Genomic DNA, 18,153 nt, shown 5'->3' with positions numbered 1-18,153 from the left:
CACTACCAACTGCTGAACATCATCAGACTATGCCAGGCTGTTCTTAAATAACAAAAAGTTTATGTTAATAATTAATTTTGCAGTCCTCCTTTGCCTCCACTGACACTTTTATTATGATCCATAAACTCTGCATCAGAACTAGCAGAAAAGTCATATTACACGTGCTGGTATGTCATGAAAAGCTGGTATTTCAAGGAAAAAGCCCTGACCTGGATAGGTTATTTTTCCATATGCATGATGCTTCTGATTTTCCTAGACATCCTAAAAATGGTGTATTTCCACAGAAATGATATTAATGGGGAAATTCCCAATTGCACCTTATCCCAATCCAAATGATCATTCAGGAGATAAATCAAAGTATGGAATGCATGTGACCATGAAGAAAAGTGATTTTAAAACATATTTAACAGAATTAATGACTAGCTAACTTTTATGTTTAGAAGATAAGAAGATTTGCATCAGAGCATTTTATTGATTTGTTTTGTGTGTGTATGTGTGCAATACAACTTCCATGAAGCTACATTAGAGTAAATGTTACACTTAAGCAAGTTTAAACAAAATTAAATCAAATCTATTAGTAAATAGATGTGATTTATAACATGTTATTAAAACATAATATATTTACTTTATTAATGAAGTGTATGTATGTATGTATGTATGTATGTATGTATGTATGTATGTATGTATGTATTTATGTATATGTTCCTTTATTAAGAAAAAACATTTCAACCTATTTTTCAAGAGTAGTCTTGTAAAGGAGCATTTCACATAGTAAAGATTATCTATGTAATCTCTGAAAAGTCGTCCCAATTTTTATTTTTACATTTTAGATCTAGATGTCTGATCTAGTAATCTATTCTCTTTCCAGAAGTATATTCAGAATTTCCCTGCCAGACTCACTTTTGATTGGCATGCCCATATCCAAACCTGGACCTATCAGAAAGAGCTGGATCGTGACTGAGAGGGGCTACAGAAGCTAAACAAGATTTTCCCCAAAATTATTTATTTCATCAAGGCAATTTCCCCTCTCTCCTTCCCAATCCTCTCATATCACCTTTCCAACGCTCTCTCATAGGTAATAAGATACCTTCTCTGCTAAGCAATCACATGTTGTGCATACTTCAATGTCACCTAAGTTATCTGAACTGTTTCTCCCAGCAGGTCATTACGGTATAAGAGTGATAATTTTCAAAAAAGAATTACTGAAGTTTCTTTTTTCTCCTCCTCCTCCTCTCCTTTTTTCTTTGCGTGGGATTCCTTATAGACAATAATTTAGAGGGCAAAGGATGTCTCATTACTGAGATTTATAAACTGCTAATGTAAACTCACTTAGATTCCTCCTGGTGATTTCATGACATATCTAGATAGATTTTGTGAAAACAATTATCAAGAGGATTGTTACTTTCTTCCAGAATGTTTCCCCTCCCATTCCAAGTTCCCCAGAAAAGCCTGCTGTGCTGCCTTGGACTTCCTGTAGTCTGAGAAGTCACCAGATGCTTACTCATCTAATCCTGAAAAGATTGATTAGATGTTACCTCTAGTTTGGCATGTAAACATTCCAGGAACATATTTTGGTTACAGAGCAAAACAAAAAGGTGGCAGAAAATAGGCGTTGATTGCTTACCTGAACGCCTCTTCTCGTACGGTGAGCGGGTACAGCAGTCACATGGGTTGCTCATGTCCAATCCGGTGGAACTGAGCCTAGTATTAAAAAAGCTTGCCGGATCCGCCCCTTCCCCAGAATTCGCGAATCCATAGACTAGGCTCAGTTGTGAAGCTCTGTAGTGTTCAACTCTCATTGTTAGAGGAAGAAAGATATAGAAAGGTAAAGAAGACACATACAAGGGTGGGAAGTGACTGCTGTACCCGCTCACCGTACGAGAAGAGGCGTTCAGGTAAGCAATCAACGCCTATTCTCCGTACTGAAGGAGCGGGTCCAGCAGTCACATGGGACATACCCAATAGATGGTCCCTAGGGTGGGATTAGCTTGCTATCGTGTGAGATAACGGATTGGAGTACCCTTCTGCCGAAGGCAGCGTCCGCTGAAGCGTAAGAATCAATTTTGTAGTGCCTGATGAAGGAATTTGGCGAGGCCCAAGTGGCTGCTTTGCAGACCTCCTCCAACGGGGCTTGAGTCGCCCAAGCGGCCGAGGTGGCTGCGCTCCTGGTGGAATGCGCAGTGATGTTCCTTGGAACTGAGAGGGAGGCCGACTCATAGGCCTTAGATATAGTCCCTCTGATCCAACGGCCTATTACTGTTGAAGACACTTTGGCCCCCATGACTCTGGGATGATAGGCTACAAAAAGTGCTTCTGACCTCCGAAAGGGTCCTGTGCGTTGGATATATATTCTCAGCGCTCTGGTGAGATCCAGGGTGTGCCATCTAATTGCCAAGGGATGGTCTCGTTGGAGGCAGAAGGAAGGTAGGACAATATCCTGAGATCTGTGGAACATGGAACTGACCTTGGGTAAGAAGGTAGGGTCCAGTCGCAAGACTACCTTGTCCTGATGGAATTGACAAAGGTCCTGCCTGATTGAGAGGGCAGCCAGCTCCGAAATGCGCCGGGCAGAGGTAATAGCCACCAGGAAGGCTACCTTAAAGGATAGGTACCTGAGGGATGCCGATTTTAGGGGTTCGTATGGTGCCTGCGTGAGGGAATGGAGAACCCGTGGCAAATCCCAGGATGGATACCTGTGGACCTTGGAAGGTCTGAGGTTGGCTATGCCCTTGAGGAATTCCTGAACTTCAGGGAAGGATCGGAGAGGCTGTCTGCGGGGACCCCCTAGGACAGATGAAATGGCTGCCAGATGACGCCGGAGGGTGCTGGTGGAAAGTCCTTTATGGAAGCCTTGCATAAGGAAGGAAATAATTCTGTGTATGGGGATGCACAGAGGGGAGAGACCTTCCTGTAGACACCACTGGTGAAACTTGGACCACGTGTGGTCGTAGATTCGATTGGTCGAGCCCCTCCTGGCCTTTAAAATGACCTCCACTGAATCGGGGTCATGACCACGCAGCTCTAAATCTCTCCTGATAACAGCCAGGCGGTGAGGTGGAACCACTCCGGGTCTGGATGGAAAGAGGCCCCCTGCCGCAGCATATCCCCCGAAACGGGGAGTCGCCAAGGGTCCTGGACGGACAGCTGTTGGAGATCCGCGAACCAGGGCCGGCGGGGCCAATGAGGGGCGATTAAGATTACTCGGGCCCTCTCGGTGAGGACCTTGTGAATCACGTCCGGGAGGATTGGAATTGGAGGAAATGCGTAGAGTAGGCCTGGAGGCCATGGACTCCGGAGGGCATTGATTGCTTCCGCTCCCGGGGATGGAAATCTGGAATAGAAGCGAGGGAGTTGGGCGTTCGCATTGGTCGCGAAGAGATCCAGGACTGGTAGGCCGAATCTGAGGGTGATTTGATGGAACAGGTCTTGATGGAGGTTCCACTCTCCTGGGTCTATCGTTGCTCGGGATAGCCAATCCGCCTGGACGTTGAGGCTCCCCGAGATGTGATCGGCTAGGAGCGACTGGAGATGTTTTTCCGCCCAAAGGCCCAACTTGAGGGCCTCCCTCATGAGAGCCTTGGATCTCGTGCCCCCCTGTCTGCAGATATGGCTTTTTGTGGCAATGTTGTCGGTGAGAATGAGAACGTGCCGGTTGGGAATGCGAGGAGAGAAATGCTTCAGAGCCAGGGAAACGGCTCTTAATTCTAGCCAATTGATTGGCCTGGAAGCTTCCTCCGGGGACCACGTGCCCTGGGCTATCATCCCCTGGGCGTGGGCGCCCCATCCCGATAGACTGGCATCTGTGGTGATGACAAATTGATCCGGGCACCTGAACGGGGATCCTCTGTCCATGGCCGGAGACTTCCACCACTTGAAGGATCTGCGAACACTCAGTGGGATGACAATGCGTCGATTTGAGTTGCTGTGCCCCGATCTCTGAAAAGGCAACAGTAGCCACTGGAGTTCCCTAGCATGAAGGCGAGCCCAGGGAATGATGCCTATGCATGACACCATCTTCCCCAAAAGGGAAGATAGAGTAACTATGGATACTGAAGGATTAGATAAAATGTTAGAAATTAACTCCTCTATACTGAGTTTTCTCTCGGGGGAGAGAAAAACCTGGGAGGATTTTGAATCAATAATGGATCCCAGGTGAGAAATGGAAGTGGATGGTTGGAGGTGACTTTTATCAAAGTTGATGGAAAATCCATGGTCCTGAAGGACTGACATGGTGACAGAAAGGTCTGTTTTCACTCTCTCTAGGGAGTTACCATGAATTAAAATATCATCAAGATAACATAAAATGTGGATGGGAGACGCCCGGATATAGGCCGCCAGGGACCCCAAGAGCTTTGTAAAGACCCGAGGGGCCGAGGAAAGGCCAAATGGCATCGCCCTATACTGGAAATGCCTGCCTTGAAAGGAAAAACGTAAATATTTTCTGTGGCATTTGGCTATAGGAATGTGAAGGTAAGCTTCAGTGAGGTCTAGGGAGACCATGAAATCTCCCGAGTGAATGGCGGCCAAAATAGAAGACAAGGAGTGCATCTTAAACTTCCTATATTTGATGAATAGGTTTAGTTTCTTTAAATCCAAAATGGCTCTCCAACCTCCGGAGGACTTTGGAACCATAAATAGGATGGAGTAAAAACCTAGGCCCTTCTGACTAGAAGGGACCGGCTGAATGGCTCTGATGGACAAAAGATGAGAAATGGCCTCCTCCATACGGTTACAATCTGAGGATGACCTGGGAGAAGGGCAGGAAATAAAACGTTTTGGGGGAGGAGAAATAAATTCTAAAAGAAGGCCTGTTTGAACAGTGTCAATGACCCAAGGGTCCTTGGAGGTGAGACGCCAATTTGAGGCGAAATGAGCTAGGCGACCCCCTATGGGAATGGAGGTAAGATTACCATCTAGGTTTTTTTGAAGCCCTGTTAGAGGAAGCTCCCCTTTGGAAACGAAACCCTCTACCCCTGGAGTTCCTACCTTGGGAACGAAAGCGGGGGGAATACTGACCTGGAGATCTCTGATAGGAAGCCGCTTGATCTTGCTGGCGCCCTGGGCGACGAAAGGACTGCGTTTTGGTAACCTTTTTGGTGGTTGGACCCAAAACCTTTTTCTTGTCCGTGGTCTCCGTGAGGAGTGGATCGAGAAGATCACCGAAGAGAAGGTCGCGCTTTAAGGGGCCCTGGGATAACTGCCACTTTTGGCGAACTCCCGCTTGCCAAGGGCGAATCCATAGGAGTCTTCTTGCCGTTGTAGAGGCTGCAATTGACTTAGCAGAAAATCTAGTAGATTGCAAGGTGGCATCAGCCACGTACTGGGCAGCTGCAAAGACCTTGTTGAAGTCTTGTTGACCTCTCAAGTCATCGGGAGGAATGTGCTGTTGAAGTTGGCGAAGCCACAGCAGCATGGCTCTGGAGAAGAAGGAGGCTGCTGCAGAACTTTTAATGGCCCAGGAATCAGCGGAGAATCCTCTTTTGAGCATTTGCTCGATGCGCTTGTCCTCTGGACGGAGGACTTCCTCCGCCTCGCCTGGCACAGCCGCTGCCGAGTGAAGAATTTTGACAGGTTCATCTGGTTTGGGAAAAGATAGAAGCTCTTCATAGGAAGAGGAGAGTTTATACAACTTTCTGTCCTTGGTAGAGGGATTAAGGCCAGAGGCTGGAAAATCCCACTGTTTGAGTAAGGCATCTTTAAACAATTTAGGCATAGGAATTACCTCATTATCCTCCTGTTCCTCTGTGAAGTAAGGTAAATTCTCCTCCGGGGGATCAGTGGAAGTGGAGGCTTGTTTCTCCTGGGCTGCTAATCCCGTAGAAATTCTAGCTTTGAGGAGGAGAGATTTGAATAGTTGAGAAGGGAAAATAGTAATTGGAGGAGGGACCTTTATTTGGGATTCCTCATCCTCTGATAAGCCCTGGAAAGGGTCTTCATCCTCCTCTACATCCTCATATTCATCCTGGGAGGATTCTGAATCATCCTGAATAGGAGCTCTGACCGCTGGGGAAGAACCCAAGGGGCGGGAGGAACGAGAAGGAGGAAGAGGTAAAGGAAGCTCATTGATGGAGGAGAGTTTGGCATCAATGGCTTTGGACAACACAGCAAAAATAGATTGGAACTCAGGAGGTAAAGTGGAAATATCAGCAGAAATGGCAGAAGAATTCCTAAAGGCCTGGGAGGATCCTGGCTGGGGGGAATCTTCAATAATATCTGGTTCCTCTGGACCTATGCCCCATAGGTTAGGTTGGGGTCTGTCTAGGTTTGGCTCATCCAGAGATAACACAGGGACCCCAGAAGGAGGCAGACTAGAGGCCTCTGGTGGGTCTTGACTACTGATTACTTGGGCCTGCACTTTCAAACGTTTTGCTGATTTGTCATGAATTTTTTGTAGGGCTAGGTCCCTTCTCTTCTCAGCCCTGGTGACCTTGGTCGAGGGACGGGCCCCTGGAGAAGAGGAGGAAGAGGCCTGGGGGATACTAGTAATCTCATCGCCTGTAGGCCTGGCCTCTCTGGGACCTTTAGTTGTGCCTCTCTTGGGAAAAGTAGCCATAGTCTGACAATTAACAGAAGACAAGGCTGAGCCAATAACTAAATTATAAGGAGAAGATTTCAAGGACTTCCCAAGAGGAATGGATCCTGCTTCGAGGCCTCGAAGCTGCTGAGACGTGAGGACAATCTGGGCAAACCCAGAGTTCGTGCCCCCAAATCCAGCGGGGCCAGCCTCCCTAAACTTTGCAATTAAGTAAAACCAAGGCACTCTGGTTGGAGGCTTAGCCGGTGGAGAATTTAGCCTGGGACCCCCAAGGCCCGCTCCCGGATCCACGCGGTGGACTGAGGCCTACGCGGCTGGCAGAAGGCCAACACGAGAGGCCTAGATATTTTAAAAAAGGGCGCGAAGGCCTTCGCGCCGAAAAAAATCGCTCCGTAGAATTTCTTAAGGGAAAAGCGATCGACTAAGTCCAGGAGACTAGAAGGCGTCTCACTCCGCAGGAGGTATTTTATAAGCCCTTAAATATTTGTATACAATAATAAAACAATAATTCAATGATAAATACTTGCACCAGAACCTCCAGGCCAAGGGATTAGAAGAATCCACAAGCGGCCGCAGGAATCGTAACCGGCAAAACCGCCGGGGGAAAACGAAACCGCAACTTCTCCCAAGGAAAAAAGCCGAGCCGCTTTATTTCTTTTTTCCTTTTAAGCGGCTGGCGCAATTAGTGCAAGTAATTGAATAAAGACAATAAATCTTACTACTTTTTTGAAGGAAAGGTCGAAGGGAAGGTGTTAGAATGTTGAACGAGCATTCACAATACAACCGCAGGATATGCGAACTGAGCGAATTCTGGGGAAGGGGCGGATCCGGCAAGCTTTTTTAATACTAGGCTCAGTTCCACCGGATTGGACATGAGCAACCCATGTGACTGCTGGACCCGCTCCTTCAGTACGGAGAAATGGCCTTCCGTTAAGTAATACAATACAGGTAGTCCTTGACTTACGATCCACAAATGAACCCAAAATTTCCACTGCAAAGCAAGACAATTGTTAAATGAGTTTTACCCCATTTCACAGCTCTCTTTTTTTGGGCCACAATTGTTAAATTAATCTGGATTCCCCATTAACTCTGCTTGTCAGGCGGTTGCAAAAGGTGATCACATGATCCAGGAACACTGCAATTGTCATAAATATATGCCAGTCGCTAACCATCTGAATTTTGATCATGTGATCATGGGGATGCTGCAATGGTCATAAGTGTGAAAAATTTATTTATTTAGTTATATTTATAAGCCACCCCTCTCCTGACAGACTCAGGGCAGCATTCAACAATAAAACCAGATACAAAATTTTAAACCCCAATATTAGAAATCATTCATCCATCTATCATTCATACTACTGTCAGGAGCAGAATGTTGTCACTCAATAGTACCAAGCCTGCCACCACAGCCATGTTTTTAAAGCCTTTTGGAAGGCCAGGAGAATGGGGGCGGTGCAAATATCTGGGGTGAGTTAATTCCAGAGAACCAGAGCTGCTACAGAGAAGGCCCTTCCCTGCAGTCCCGCCAGTCAACATTGCTTGGCTGACGGGTGACTTGTTGTAAGTCACTCTTTTCAGAGATGATGTTACTTCGAACAATCACTAAACACATGGTTGTTAAGTCAAGGATTAATCTATATTTATTTTGGTCAATGACAAGATAAAACAAAACAAAACAAAAATTACAGTAGAAAACAAACAAAGCATCCATGTGGCTGTAAGATAAATCAATCAGATATGAAGATGTCAGTCATATGCATCAGTCAATTTTTTTGTGCACATTCACAATACTATACAATGTTTTACTATGTTACTGGAAGTAACAGTTTTCTTATCTGCTAAGAGAAAGTTAACAAGATGTTCCTGAGAAGAATTTGGTGCATGTAGCCTGAGAGGAAAGGCGAATCTTCTTTAAATATAACTGTAAAAGGAGCAGTGCTGCAGCATGTGGAGAATAGATTCAACTGAACCATCACCACAAGGGCAGGTTCATTTAATCATGGGGGTTTTATTGAATCTACTGTATAAAAGCAGTAAAGGTAGACTATTATACGTACCTGGCTCTGAAGAAGAACCTTTGTTGGGCTGGAGAGATGAGGGAGTTGATGTAGTTGGCTGGTTTCTACCTAACAATGATTAAGCTGAGTTTTAGACCAAATTTGGGATGAGTCCTTTTTCATTCTATCCTTCAATCTTTAAAAGCCTTTTTCTAATAACTCTCCTAGCCTGAGTGAAGTCAAGTGAATGTAGAGAGTCAAGGTAGAAGGATCCACAATGCATTGTAGTTAAAAATCTGTTTTTAATGTCCCAGAAGTAGGTTGGTTTTAGTTCTTGAACTATTTGCTTAGACAAGCAGGCAAAGTTAGGGGGAATGGCAAGCTTTTGGTCTCATTTTCCTAGTGCTTTGCTATATCGATTTTGAAAATGTTCTAGAAATGGCATTCAGAATAATTTTGTCACAGCAAATGTGACAAAAGAAAGCTTCTCAGGTTATCTCTTTATAACTTAATTGAATGAATGTAACCTATTGCATGTGTGTATATGTGTGTGCTGAACAGCATTAACATGAACTTCTGCTCTCAGAACACAAGCAATGAATACAACAATAGGGCTTTTCCTTTTAATGAACTTCTATATCAATCTGTAAATCTGCTTACTCACAGCCTTATTTGTATTTGGGGAGCATTCATATTTACAATAAGTAAAATTTTATAGAAGAAATAACCTTGCCCAACATTATATATATATATATATTATATATGTAATATATAATCAGGAAAAAAATAGCTGAAGTTGTCCAATTTTTAAATACTTGTGCAGCTAAAACATGCTAGCTATCTGTTAAATCTCTGAGAGTTTGATGGCAGTCTCTTGCAGGTCTAGTACCATTGTAGCACTTATTATAAATACAATAAGAAAAGTAGCTGCAGAGCCAACAAATTAAGCAGAAGAATATGCTTCCAAATCTTAGTTTTATTTGTTCTGGTATTGTCTTTTATTGGGTCAAGCAGTCTGGCATATGCCAATGTTTCATCTTAATAACAAGAAATTAATTTTTAGAAGAGAAGAATTTGGCACATTTTCTCCAACTTCTGGTGAGATCAGACAATAAGAGTTAGCTGAAGTTATCCATGTTCAATTTATATTTGGGCTCCAATTTCTCAGTAAATAAATTAATTCTTGTAGAACTAATGTTAATACACTGCTCAAAAAAAATAAAGAGAACACTTAAAAAAGCAGAATATAACTTCAAGTAAATCTAACTTCTGTGAAATCAAACTGTCCACTTAGGAAGCAACACTGATTAACAGTCAATTTCACATGCTGTTGTGCAATGGAATAGTTGTGCAAATGAAATATTCAATGAGAATACTGTATTTCATTCATTCAGATATAGGATGTGTTATTTGAGTGTTCCCTTTATTTTTTTGACCAGTATATATTGTATTCTAGTAAAGGATTTCCTCAGTTTTCTCAGGTGCAATTGAATGAGAACCTGTTTATAATTTTGGTGGATTGCTCCAGGCTGAACTTAAGTACTCTTCAGGAAGTGAATCACGCCCAGAGTAACTTTTTATTGCACTTTAACCTGTTCCCAATCCCTAAATTAACTAGAAAGGAAAAGAATTTGGGGAAATGATTCAATATTTTCATGACTCTTCGGTTCTGACATTCCTAATGTCTCCAGCCAGCATGCCACACTGGGTGAAAATTACAGAACTCTAACATCTCTGGAAGGCACCAGGTTAGAGAAGATTAAGCTAAGTAAAATGCATGCGATTTACTATGGATATTTACATAGAGGAAGTTAATTTTTCCTGATGTTGATCCAAGCACAAATCAGGATTCAGAAAAGCCAAGTGCTCAAGGTTATACATTACAATATTAAAAAAAAAATCAGAAATGCATTTATGAAAATATTAATGACTCACTTGTCAAATATTCTACTGGTTCTTTTTCACTATTCAAAAATATATTGCACTCCCTTCCAAAGATCAACATGTTTATTATTCTGTATCAGAAACTTGTGTTTCATAGATAATTCTACATTTTGATAAGCACACATCCTTATGGCAGACAGACACTGTTCAATAGATTTACCTCAAACATTTTGAATACAAAATGTTACCACTTTCTAACAAGATGCTTTACTTATATCAGGTGGGAGTTGGGCTAGATAACCTTTCATATCCCTTCCTTAGGAATTCTTTCTCATATTCAGCAAGGCACTATATCTTGATTCTTATTATAGTATTTCTCCTCATAACAGCTTAATCAATTAGGCCCAGCATCTATTCTGTAACAGTCCTTGCTTTCCTAAGAATTATGCTTCATAATCTTCTGTGATTATTGGGGGGGGGGGGGGGGGCACCTCTGTTTCAGGAACACATAACACTAACTTTGGGAAGCCCTTAAAAGAGGGCAAATTTCAAATAACCTTTAAAAAAATATAGTTCTTTTGCCTCAAAGGTAACACTGGATCTATATTGCTTTGTCTGTTCTGCAAGAAGTTTATGCCTTTGACACTATCTGTCATCTGCATCTCTATAACTGTCTGGTTCAGTTTTGCAACCCAACAAGACAGACACTTCAGAGGATAATCAGAACTGCAGAAAGAACAGTTACTGCCAATCTGGCTTCAATTGAGGACCTGTATACTGCACGAGTCAAAAATAGGGCCGTGAAAATATTTACTGAGCCCTTGCATCATGGATATAAATTATTTCAACTCCTACCCTCAAAACGACACTATAGAGCCCTGCACACCAAGGCAACTAGACACAAGAACAGTTTTTCCCCGAACGCCATCACTCTGCCCTCAACACTGTCAAACTATTCACTAAGGCTGCATTACCATTACTATTAGTCTTCTCATCATTCCTATCACCCATCTACTGTAACTTGTTGCTTATATCCTTATGATTTATATTAATATTTATTGTTTCCTGATTGCTTATCTGTTCCCTATGACAATCATTAAGTTTTGTACCTCATGATTCTTGAAAAATGTATCTTTTCTTTTATATACACTGAGAGCATATGCAGCAAAGACAAATTCCTTGTGTGTCTAATCACACTTGGCCAATAAAGAATTCTATTCTATGTGAACTTTAGTCAAGATTGCCATTACATTTTCTTCAGGAACACAAGCTGCTTGATTTCCCCATCTCTGTACAATAACTATTGTCTGCCTGACAATACATTGGTACATTTTACTGAGAGAAAAGCGATGAGAAGCTGTGAAGACTCCATTGGCAAACTAGGCTTAGAAAAATTTGGGCTTTATTGAGGAATCGAAAGGAAGTAAAGAATGCCACAATTTCCCCCTCATATACTCTTATGCTCTTCAGGTTTTCAAAGCTACATTTTTATACATGCATGGAAGAAATTAATGAACACTTTTCTCCCAATGTGAAATATTCAAAATACTGGGTTTTTAAAAGGACAAAAACCTTTACCTGTCCTCTCAGCCTCAGAACCATTTTGCTGTGAAACCCAGTGAGTCACTGCTTGATGGGCACAAACCAGACCCGCCTTGAGGTACATTCTAGAACAGTGTTTCCCAAACATGGCAACTTGAAGATATTTGGACTTCAACTCCCAGAATTCCCCAGCCAGCATTTGCTGGCTGGGGAATTCTGGGAGTTGAAGTCAAGATATCTTCAAGTTGCCAAGGTTGGGAAACACTGTTCTAGAATTATATTTTGGAATCCTTCATATAAATCTGTTGATAATACCTAAATCAGGCGATATACTCCTATTCGGTATAAGGTGACTATAATTAAGTAGCTGACAACTTTTCTTTTCCCTTAAAAACACAGAATTCTGTTTAAACCAAGTTCACCATTGAAAATTTGTGTCTATTTATATCAAATCACATTTTCTACAGGGGGAAAAAAATACTCTTGAGGCTTGACCCTTCAGGGTAAGATAGAATAATAAACCCAACAAATGAGAATAGAATAAAATTGTTTTACACAGGAGTACAAAAGTGCCTCAGAGAGATGTAAAACTTAAAAGATATCATAAATAGATAAAATGAATGAGGAGTTACCACAGCAAAATGCAACTCTTAAGAAGCTAATCAAAGAATTCACATAGTATAAACTTGAAATAGGTTTAAGAAAAAATAAAAATAGGGAAATAGTATACTTTTTTACACAATTCACAGAGAAATTAACCCATGAATTTTATTGCCAGGGAAACTATTAACACAAACAACAATATTAATAGATAAAATAGAGACAGGAAACACTAATTCACTGTTTATAGACACTATGTACTGTGAACTATTTCACAGCCATTTTTTGCATGTACAGCCTCCTAGCTGGCAAAACATAAATTATTTCTGTGGCTAAATGGGGGGGGGGGGAATGGGCTTGAGGCAGGGAGTGGGTCACCTGGGTAGCTGCTGCAACAGCAACAGGGGGAGCAAACCTTCTCACCTCTGATGGGCCTTCATCTCTGTTGCATTAAAGAATCCACCTACTCCTGTTGGCACTGAGGTAGAAGCAGCCATGGCAGGAGGGAAAGGGAGGTTTCTTTGCCAATCTCCTGGCAGCAAAACATAAATTTTCATGTAGCTATGTGGGGGCAGGTGACTGAGGGCTGGGCCTACTCAGTCACATTACCATCTAACCATGCCCACAAAATAAGCCATGCCCACATAACTGATAGTAAAAAAAATGGAACCCACCCCTGCCTGAAGTCCAGTTAATTATAAAAACAGCAACATGCCATCTGCTCAGGATAACACATAGAAAGAGAGTATATTGTGTGTCACTTCTCTTAATTGCAAATCATATATGTATTACTAAAACTCTAGTTAACAATATATTGTCCTAAATGCACTGCTGTTCAGAAAGGGACTAGAAATCCATGTTGTATATGGACAGGGAAGCAGGAAGGGAATAAACTTTTTAATAAATTATCTTATGCTTCTCAATCAGGCACTTTGAATATTCTGTTTCCGAAATCCAGTTAGATAAATTCAAGGAAACTGTAAAAACCTATTGCTTAAGTCAGGATTAGGCAGAAGGTAAATATGAATTTATTCTGCCATGCTTTAGGAATCAAAGAGGATAAGCAACGGTATATCAACAGAAATAAAATATGTGTACAACTTTAACCTAAATTAAATTCCAAAAATAACAAGGAGGTAGATAACAGGAATGAATTTTTCTGTGAAAAGACTAAGGAAACATACTGAGTTTCTAAACTTATTTCTAGAATTTTCAGTCTGAAAAAACTGAATGTTATATCACTTTTCAATCCTTAAAGAACAGTGAGGAAAGGCATACAAATTAAAAGTGCCTAGATCGACCCATATAAAATGTTATGGAATATCTTGGATTTCTTCACAACAACTTGCATTGTAAATTTAACCCAAAGGTCATGCTTCTTAGAACTCTGGTGAATAATATTTATTCACGAGAAAATTAAAATAAAAACAGAAGATTCCTAGGAATTATTCTATTTTCAAATGAGCAGAATTATCTAAATAAAAGAAAGACGACTTTTAAGGAGATATCACCTCTTGACTAACTAGAAGCTAAAGTTATCAATCTAAGAACCAGCTCTCACAGTACTGTTTCAAAACGAAGGAAGGAATTTCTGGAATTCAACCTCAATACTAGAAAGAATTATAGTATGAGTCATCTTATTCTATAAGGCACAGGCCTATCACAAGACACACCTTAATATCACTTTAAAAGTGGTAGATAAATGTAGATTCCAGTGAAAAACAAATATTCCTCCTTAAAAGAGAGAAGGCCATTAATACCTAGAAGTTTTTAATTCTGTAAACAGGATAAAAGCTTGCTACAATCACACAAGGAGATTTTCCTTTTGAAAAAGCAGAATTTCCAATAAAATTAAAGAAGTGTAAGACTTGTACAATTATGTTCAAAAATCTGTGAACCTTTCTGAATATTCAATATTTCTATATTAGTATGACTTGATAAGTGGTATCCCTAAAAGTCCTAAAAGAGCAACTAATTAAACATTTGAATCAAAACATTATACTTCTTCCTATAATGGCCTATGACCATAATAAAGATTGATTTGATTGTATTTGTCCATTGATTTATTGAGGAAAATAATACAAAGCTATATATTTGTGTGTAGAAACATATGTCTTCAGAGAGGGGCGGCATACAAATCTAATCAATTCAATTCAATATGTGAATCTCTATGATCATCAATGTTTCAATCAATATTTTTGCCACATACAAATATGCAGCTTTGGATGATTTTCCTCAATAAATCAATGAATAAGTATGAAGTTTTTGATTCATTTGTTTATTTGGATTCTTTATCTAGATTTAAGACTTGTGAGAAGAACAAATAACATTTTAAGTCATATTTATGTTGAAATATTGAACATTTAAAACAATGCACAAACATTTAAGTGTCACTGTCTACACAGAAACTAATGTTCAAATGAAGATGCTAACATAGAGTAAGGTGACCATATGTGCCGCTTTCTGCGGGACAGTCACACTTTTTTATAATCTGTCCTATGTCCCGTGCCGTTTCAGAAATGTCCCGATTTTCTTCCTTCCTTCCTCCCCCCCCCCTCTCTCTCCTGTATGGTGACGGTGAAAGGAAACGTCGAAGCATCTTGGGGTCATCCTACCCAGCTCAGGGTAGGCCTCACGCTCGCAATGGGCTTTTTAAAGAATTCTTCTTTGGAACCGAGTGAGAGGATCTGGCTGCAGCATGGTCATTACTGAGGCCATGCTCACAGGACACGGCCTGGGCACCGGCAGCGTTTACATCGCTGAGGTGAGGGTGTCCCCCAGAGAGAAAGGGAGGGAGGATGAGAGAGAGAAAAAAATAAAGATAAATTTTTGCCGCCCCCCCACCAATAGTGTCCCGCTTTAGCAATGTAAAAATCGGGTCACTTTAACATAGAGACAACTTGTGCTATTGAATGTGCTTATCAAAATTCTGCAACTAAAATCACAAGGATTAGACACAGTAGTTCTCAACCTCCCTAATGCTTTGACCCTTTAATTCAGTTCCTATGTTGTGGTGACCTCCAACCATAAAATAATAAAACTATTAGTTAACTCCGGGTGGATTCCAACTTACCTCACTGCTGGTTTGCTTCATGGCCGCACCTCATGGGCATATGGGCCCTTTGAACACACACACACGTGCACAGTGCCAATTTTATTTTTTATTTTTTTAAAAAAAGCTGAAAACAAGAAAACTGGAGTAGTCTATTTGCATGTGTGTGGACCCACCCAGAGATGGATAGAGAAGTGGTATCCCAGTTCTTAAGACAATTACAAATATGTGTTTTCCAATGGTCTTAGGTGGCCCCTATGAAAGGGTCATTTGACCCTCAAAGGGATTGCAACCCACAGGTTGAGAACTGCTGGATTAGAGTATTATCACCAGTCAAGGTACACAAGAACAAAATATTAATTATTTTGGATAGATTCACCAAAAAGATAAATACTAACATTTGACTTTTGCTGCCTTATGCTTGTTTGGTGCATTTTTATATTAAAATTCCAGGAAACAGAACAGTTGAATTAGATCAGCCATTAACCAAATAAAATGGGTAGTTGTTCTATAAAGGATGTCCTTCAAAAGTTTACTTAATGAATTAATTCTTTAGAACATGTCCCTCAGTCAAGTTAAAGTTGGTAGCATCCAAGGACTTTCTTTAAGGCTGCCTGATTCATCCAAAGGTTAAAAATAATAATAGATACAGCAAGTTAAAATGATAATCCCTTAAAACATTGGGATGGGGGGAAGAAGCTGATACCAAGGTTTCTTTATATCAGAGTAATCAGACTCAATTAGCCTAAATATACTGGAAACTTTGTGTTCATCACAGCTTTGCCTACACTCCTGTTAGATAAGTTTCCTAAACATCTCTGGAATAAGAGAAGCGAAAACCATCACGAGTCACTATATACAGTGATCCCTCGATTATCGCGAGGGTTCCGTTCCAAGACCCCTTGCGATAATCGGTTTTTTGCGATGTAGGGTTGCGGAAGTAAAAACACCATCTGCGCATGCGCGCCCTTTTTTTCATGGCCGCGCATGCACAGATGGTGGAGTTTGCGTGGGCGGCGGGGAAGACCCAGGGAAGGTTCCTTCGGCCGCCCAGCAGCTGATCTGCTCGGTAGCGCAGCAGCAGCAAGCAGACGAAGATCGGGGTTTCCCCTTTGCGTGGGCGGCGGGGAAACCCCGATCTTCGTCTGCTCGCTGCTGCTGCGGCCGCCCAGCAGTTGATCTGCTCGGTAGCGCAGCAGCAGCGAGCAGACGAAGATTGGGGTTTCCCCTTTGCGTGGGCGGCGGGGAAACCCCGATCTTCGTCTGCTCGCTGCTGCTGCAGCCGCCCAGCAGCTGATCTGCTCGGTAGCGCAGCAGCAGCGAGCAGACGAAGATCGGGGTTTCCCCGCCGCCCACGCAAAGGGGAAACCCCGATTCGGCTCCTCGCTGCTGCTGCGCTACCGAGCAGATCAGCTGCTGGGCGGCCAAAGGAACCTTCCCTGGGTCTTCCTCGCTGATGCCCCCGCTCGCCCGCCCGCCCGCTGCCCGCCAGCAAGAGGGGGAGAAATAGAGAAAGAGAGAGAAGGAAAGAAAGAGATGAGAGAGGGAGGAAGACAGTGTGAGAGAGGAAGAAGCAAGATAGAGAAAGAGAGAGAGAAAGAAAGATGAGAAAGGAAGGAAGAGAGTGACGTCATCGGGTGGGAAAAATGGCGATATAGCGTTTCGCGAAGAACGAGATCGCGAAAATCGAGGGATCACTGTACTTGTATCAGACCTTTAAGAAATTTTATTCCATTGTTCCTTGCCACTGACACTTCAGAACCTGGGATAAATACAAATGAGTAGTTTCCTAACTCCAATTTTGCCACTAGGCAAAGATTTTCACTATTCATTTTGACAGAAAAATTAACACTTTCATATTGCAAAATTTAACATTTTATCTATTATTTAGTATTTCTCTTCAGTAAAAAGATAGAGGAAACATAATTTTCAAAAAGAAATTGGAGTTGTCAACTCAGAATAAGAGTTATTATAGCTATGTTTCACATGCAAATTTCCTCAAGGTACTGAATTAACTATTAACAACTGGATTAGAAAGCCATTTAATGTGATTCTTCATAGATGTCTGCCCTTCAGGCTTAATTCAAATATTGTCACATAAGAAAAATTTTCTGAATGTGGGATAAGGCAAGATCTAGCTTTTAAAATTTCCATATGATTTCCCAGTATCTACTATCTTATAAGTATTTTATAAATACTGCTATTTATAAATCACAGTAAAAGTAAATACAGTAATACTTTTATTGGAATAAATGAAACCAGCACTACAATTCTACACGTATTTATTCAAATGTTCTTTATTCTTAAATATGCATATTCTCAGGTGATTGCATATAGACTTATCCTAATCTATTCAGAATAAACATGCATAAAGTAGTTCTAGGAATCAACTCATAAACTGGTATTTATACTCTAACCATATTTAAGGAATCCATTATCTAATGTTTTCATAACCATCTGATAGAAGTTGGGCGGCTTTTAAAAGTAATAAATTAAATTAAATTAAATTCTAAGAAGATGGTGCATGACAGATAATGTTTGCT

At 41.3% G+C, this 18,153-nt stretch overlaps 1 protein-coding gene across 19 annotated transcripts in view; it reads right to left on the bottom strand.

Annotated features, from left to right (window-relative positions):
* ZNF462 (zinc finger protein 462) overlaps positions 1 to 18,153 on the bottom strand; it is a 205,386-nt gene that overhangs the window by 157,329 nt on the left and 29,904 nt on the right. Inside the window, exon 2 of one of the 19 annotated variants that reach the window (XM_070742381.1) lies at positions 8,593 to 8,661. The exons of the other annotated variants lie outside the window; for them this stretch is intronic. The gene's annotated coding sequence lies outside the window, so the exon portion shown is untranslated. The remainder of the gene's footprint in view (positions 1 to 8,592; positions 8,662 to 18,153) is intronic. 19 annotated transcript variants of the gene reach the window in all.

Source organism: Erythrolamprus reginae, chromosome 2, assembly GCF_031021105.1.
Source record: "Erythrolamprus reginae isolate rEryReg1 chromosome 2, rEryReg1.hap1, whole genome shotgun sequence".
Classification (NCBI taxonomy): Eukaryota; Metazoa; Chordata; class Lepidosauria; order Squamata; family Dipsadidae; genus Erythrolamprus; species Erythrolamprus reginae.
The sequence above is the reverse complement of the archived record's forward strand: the minus strand, read 5'-3'. Positions and strand labels throughout refer to the sequence as shown.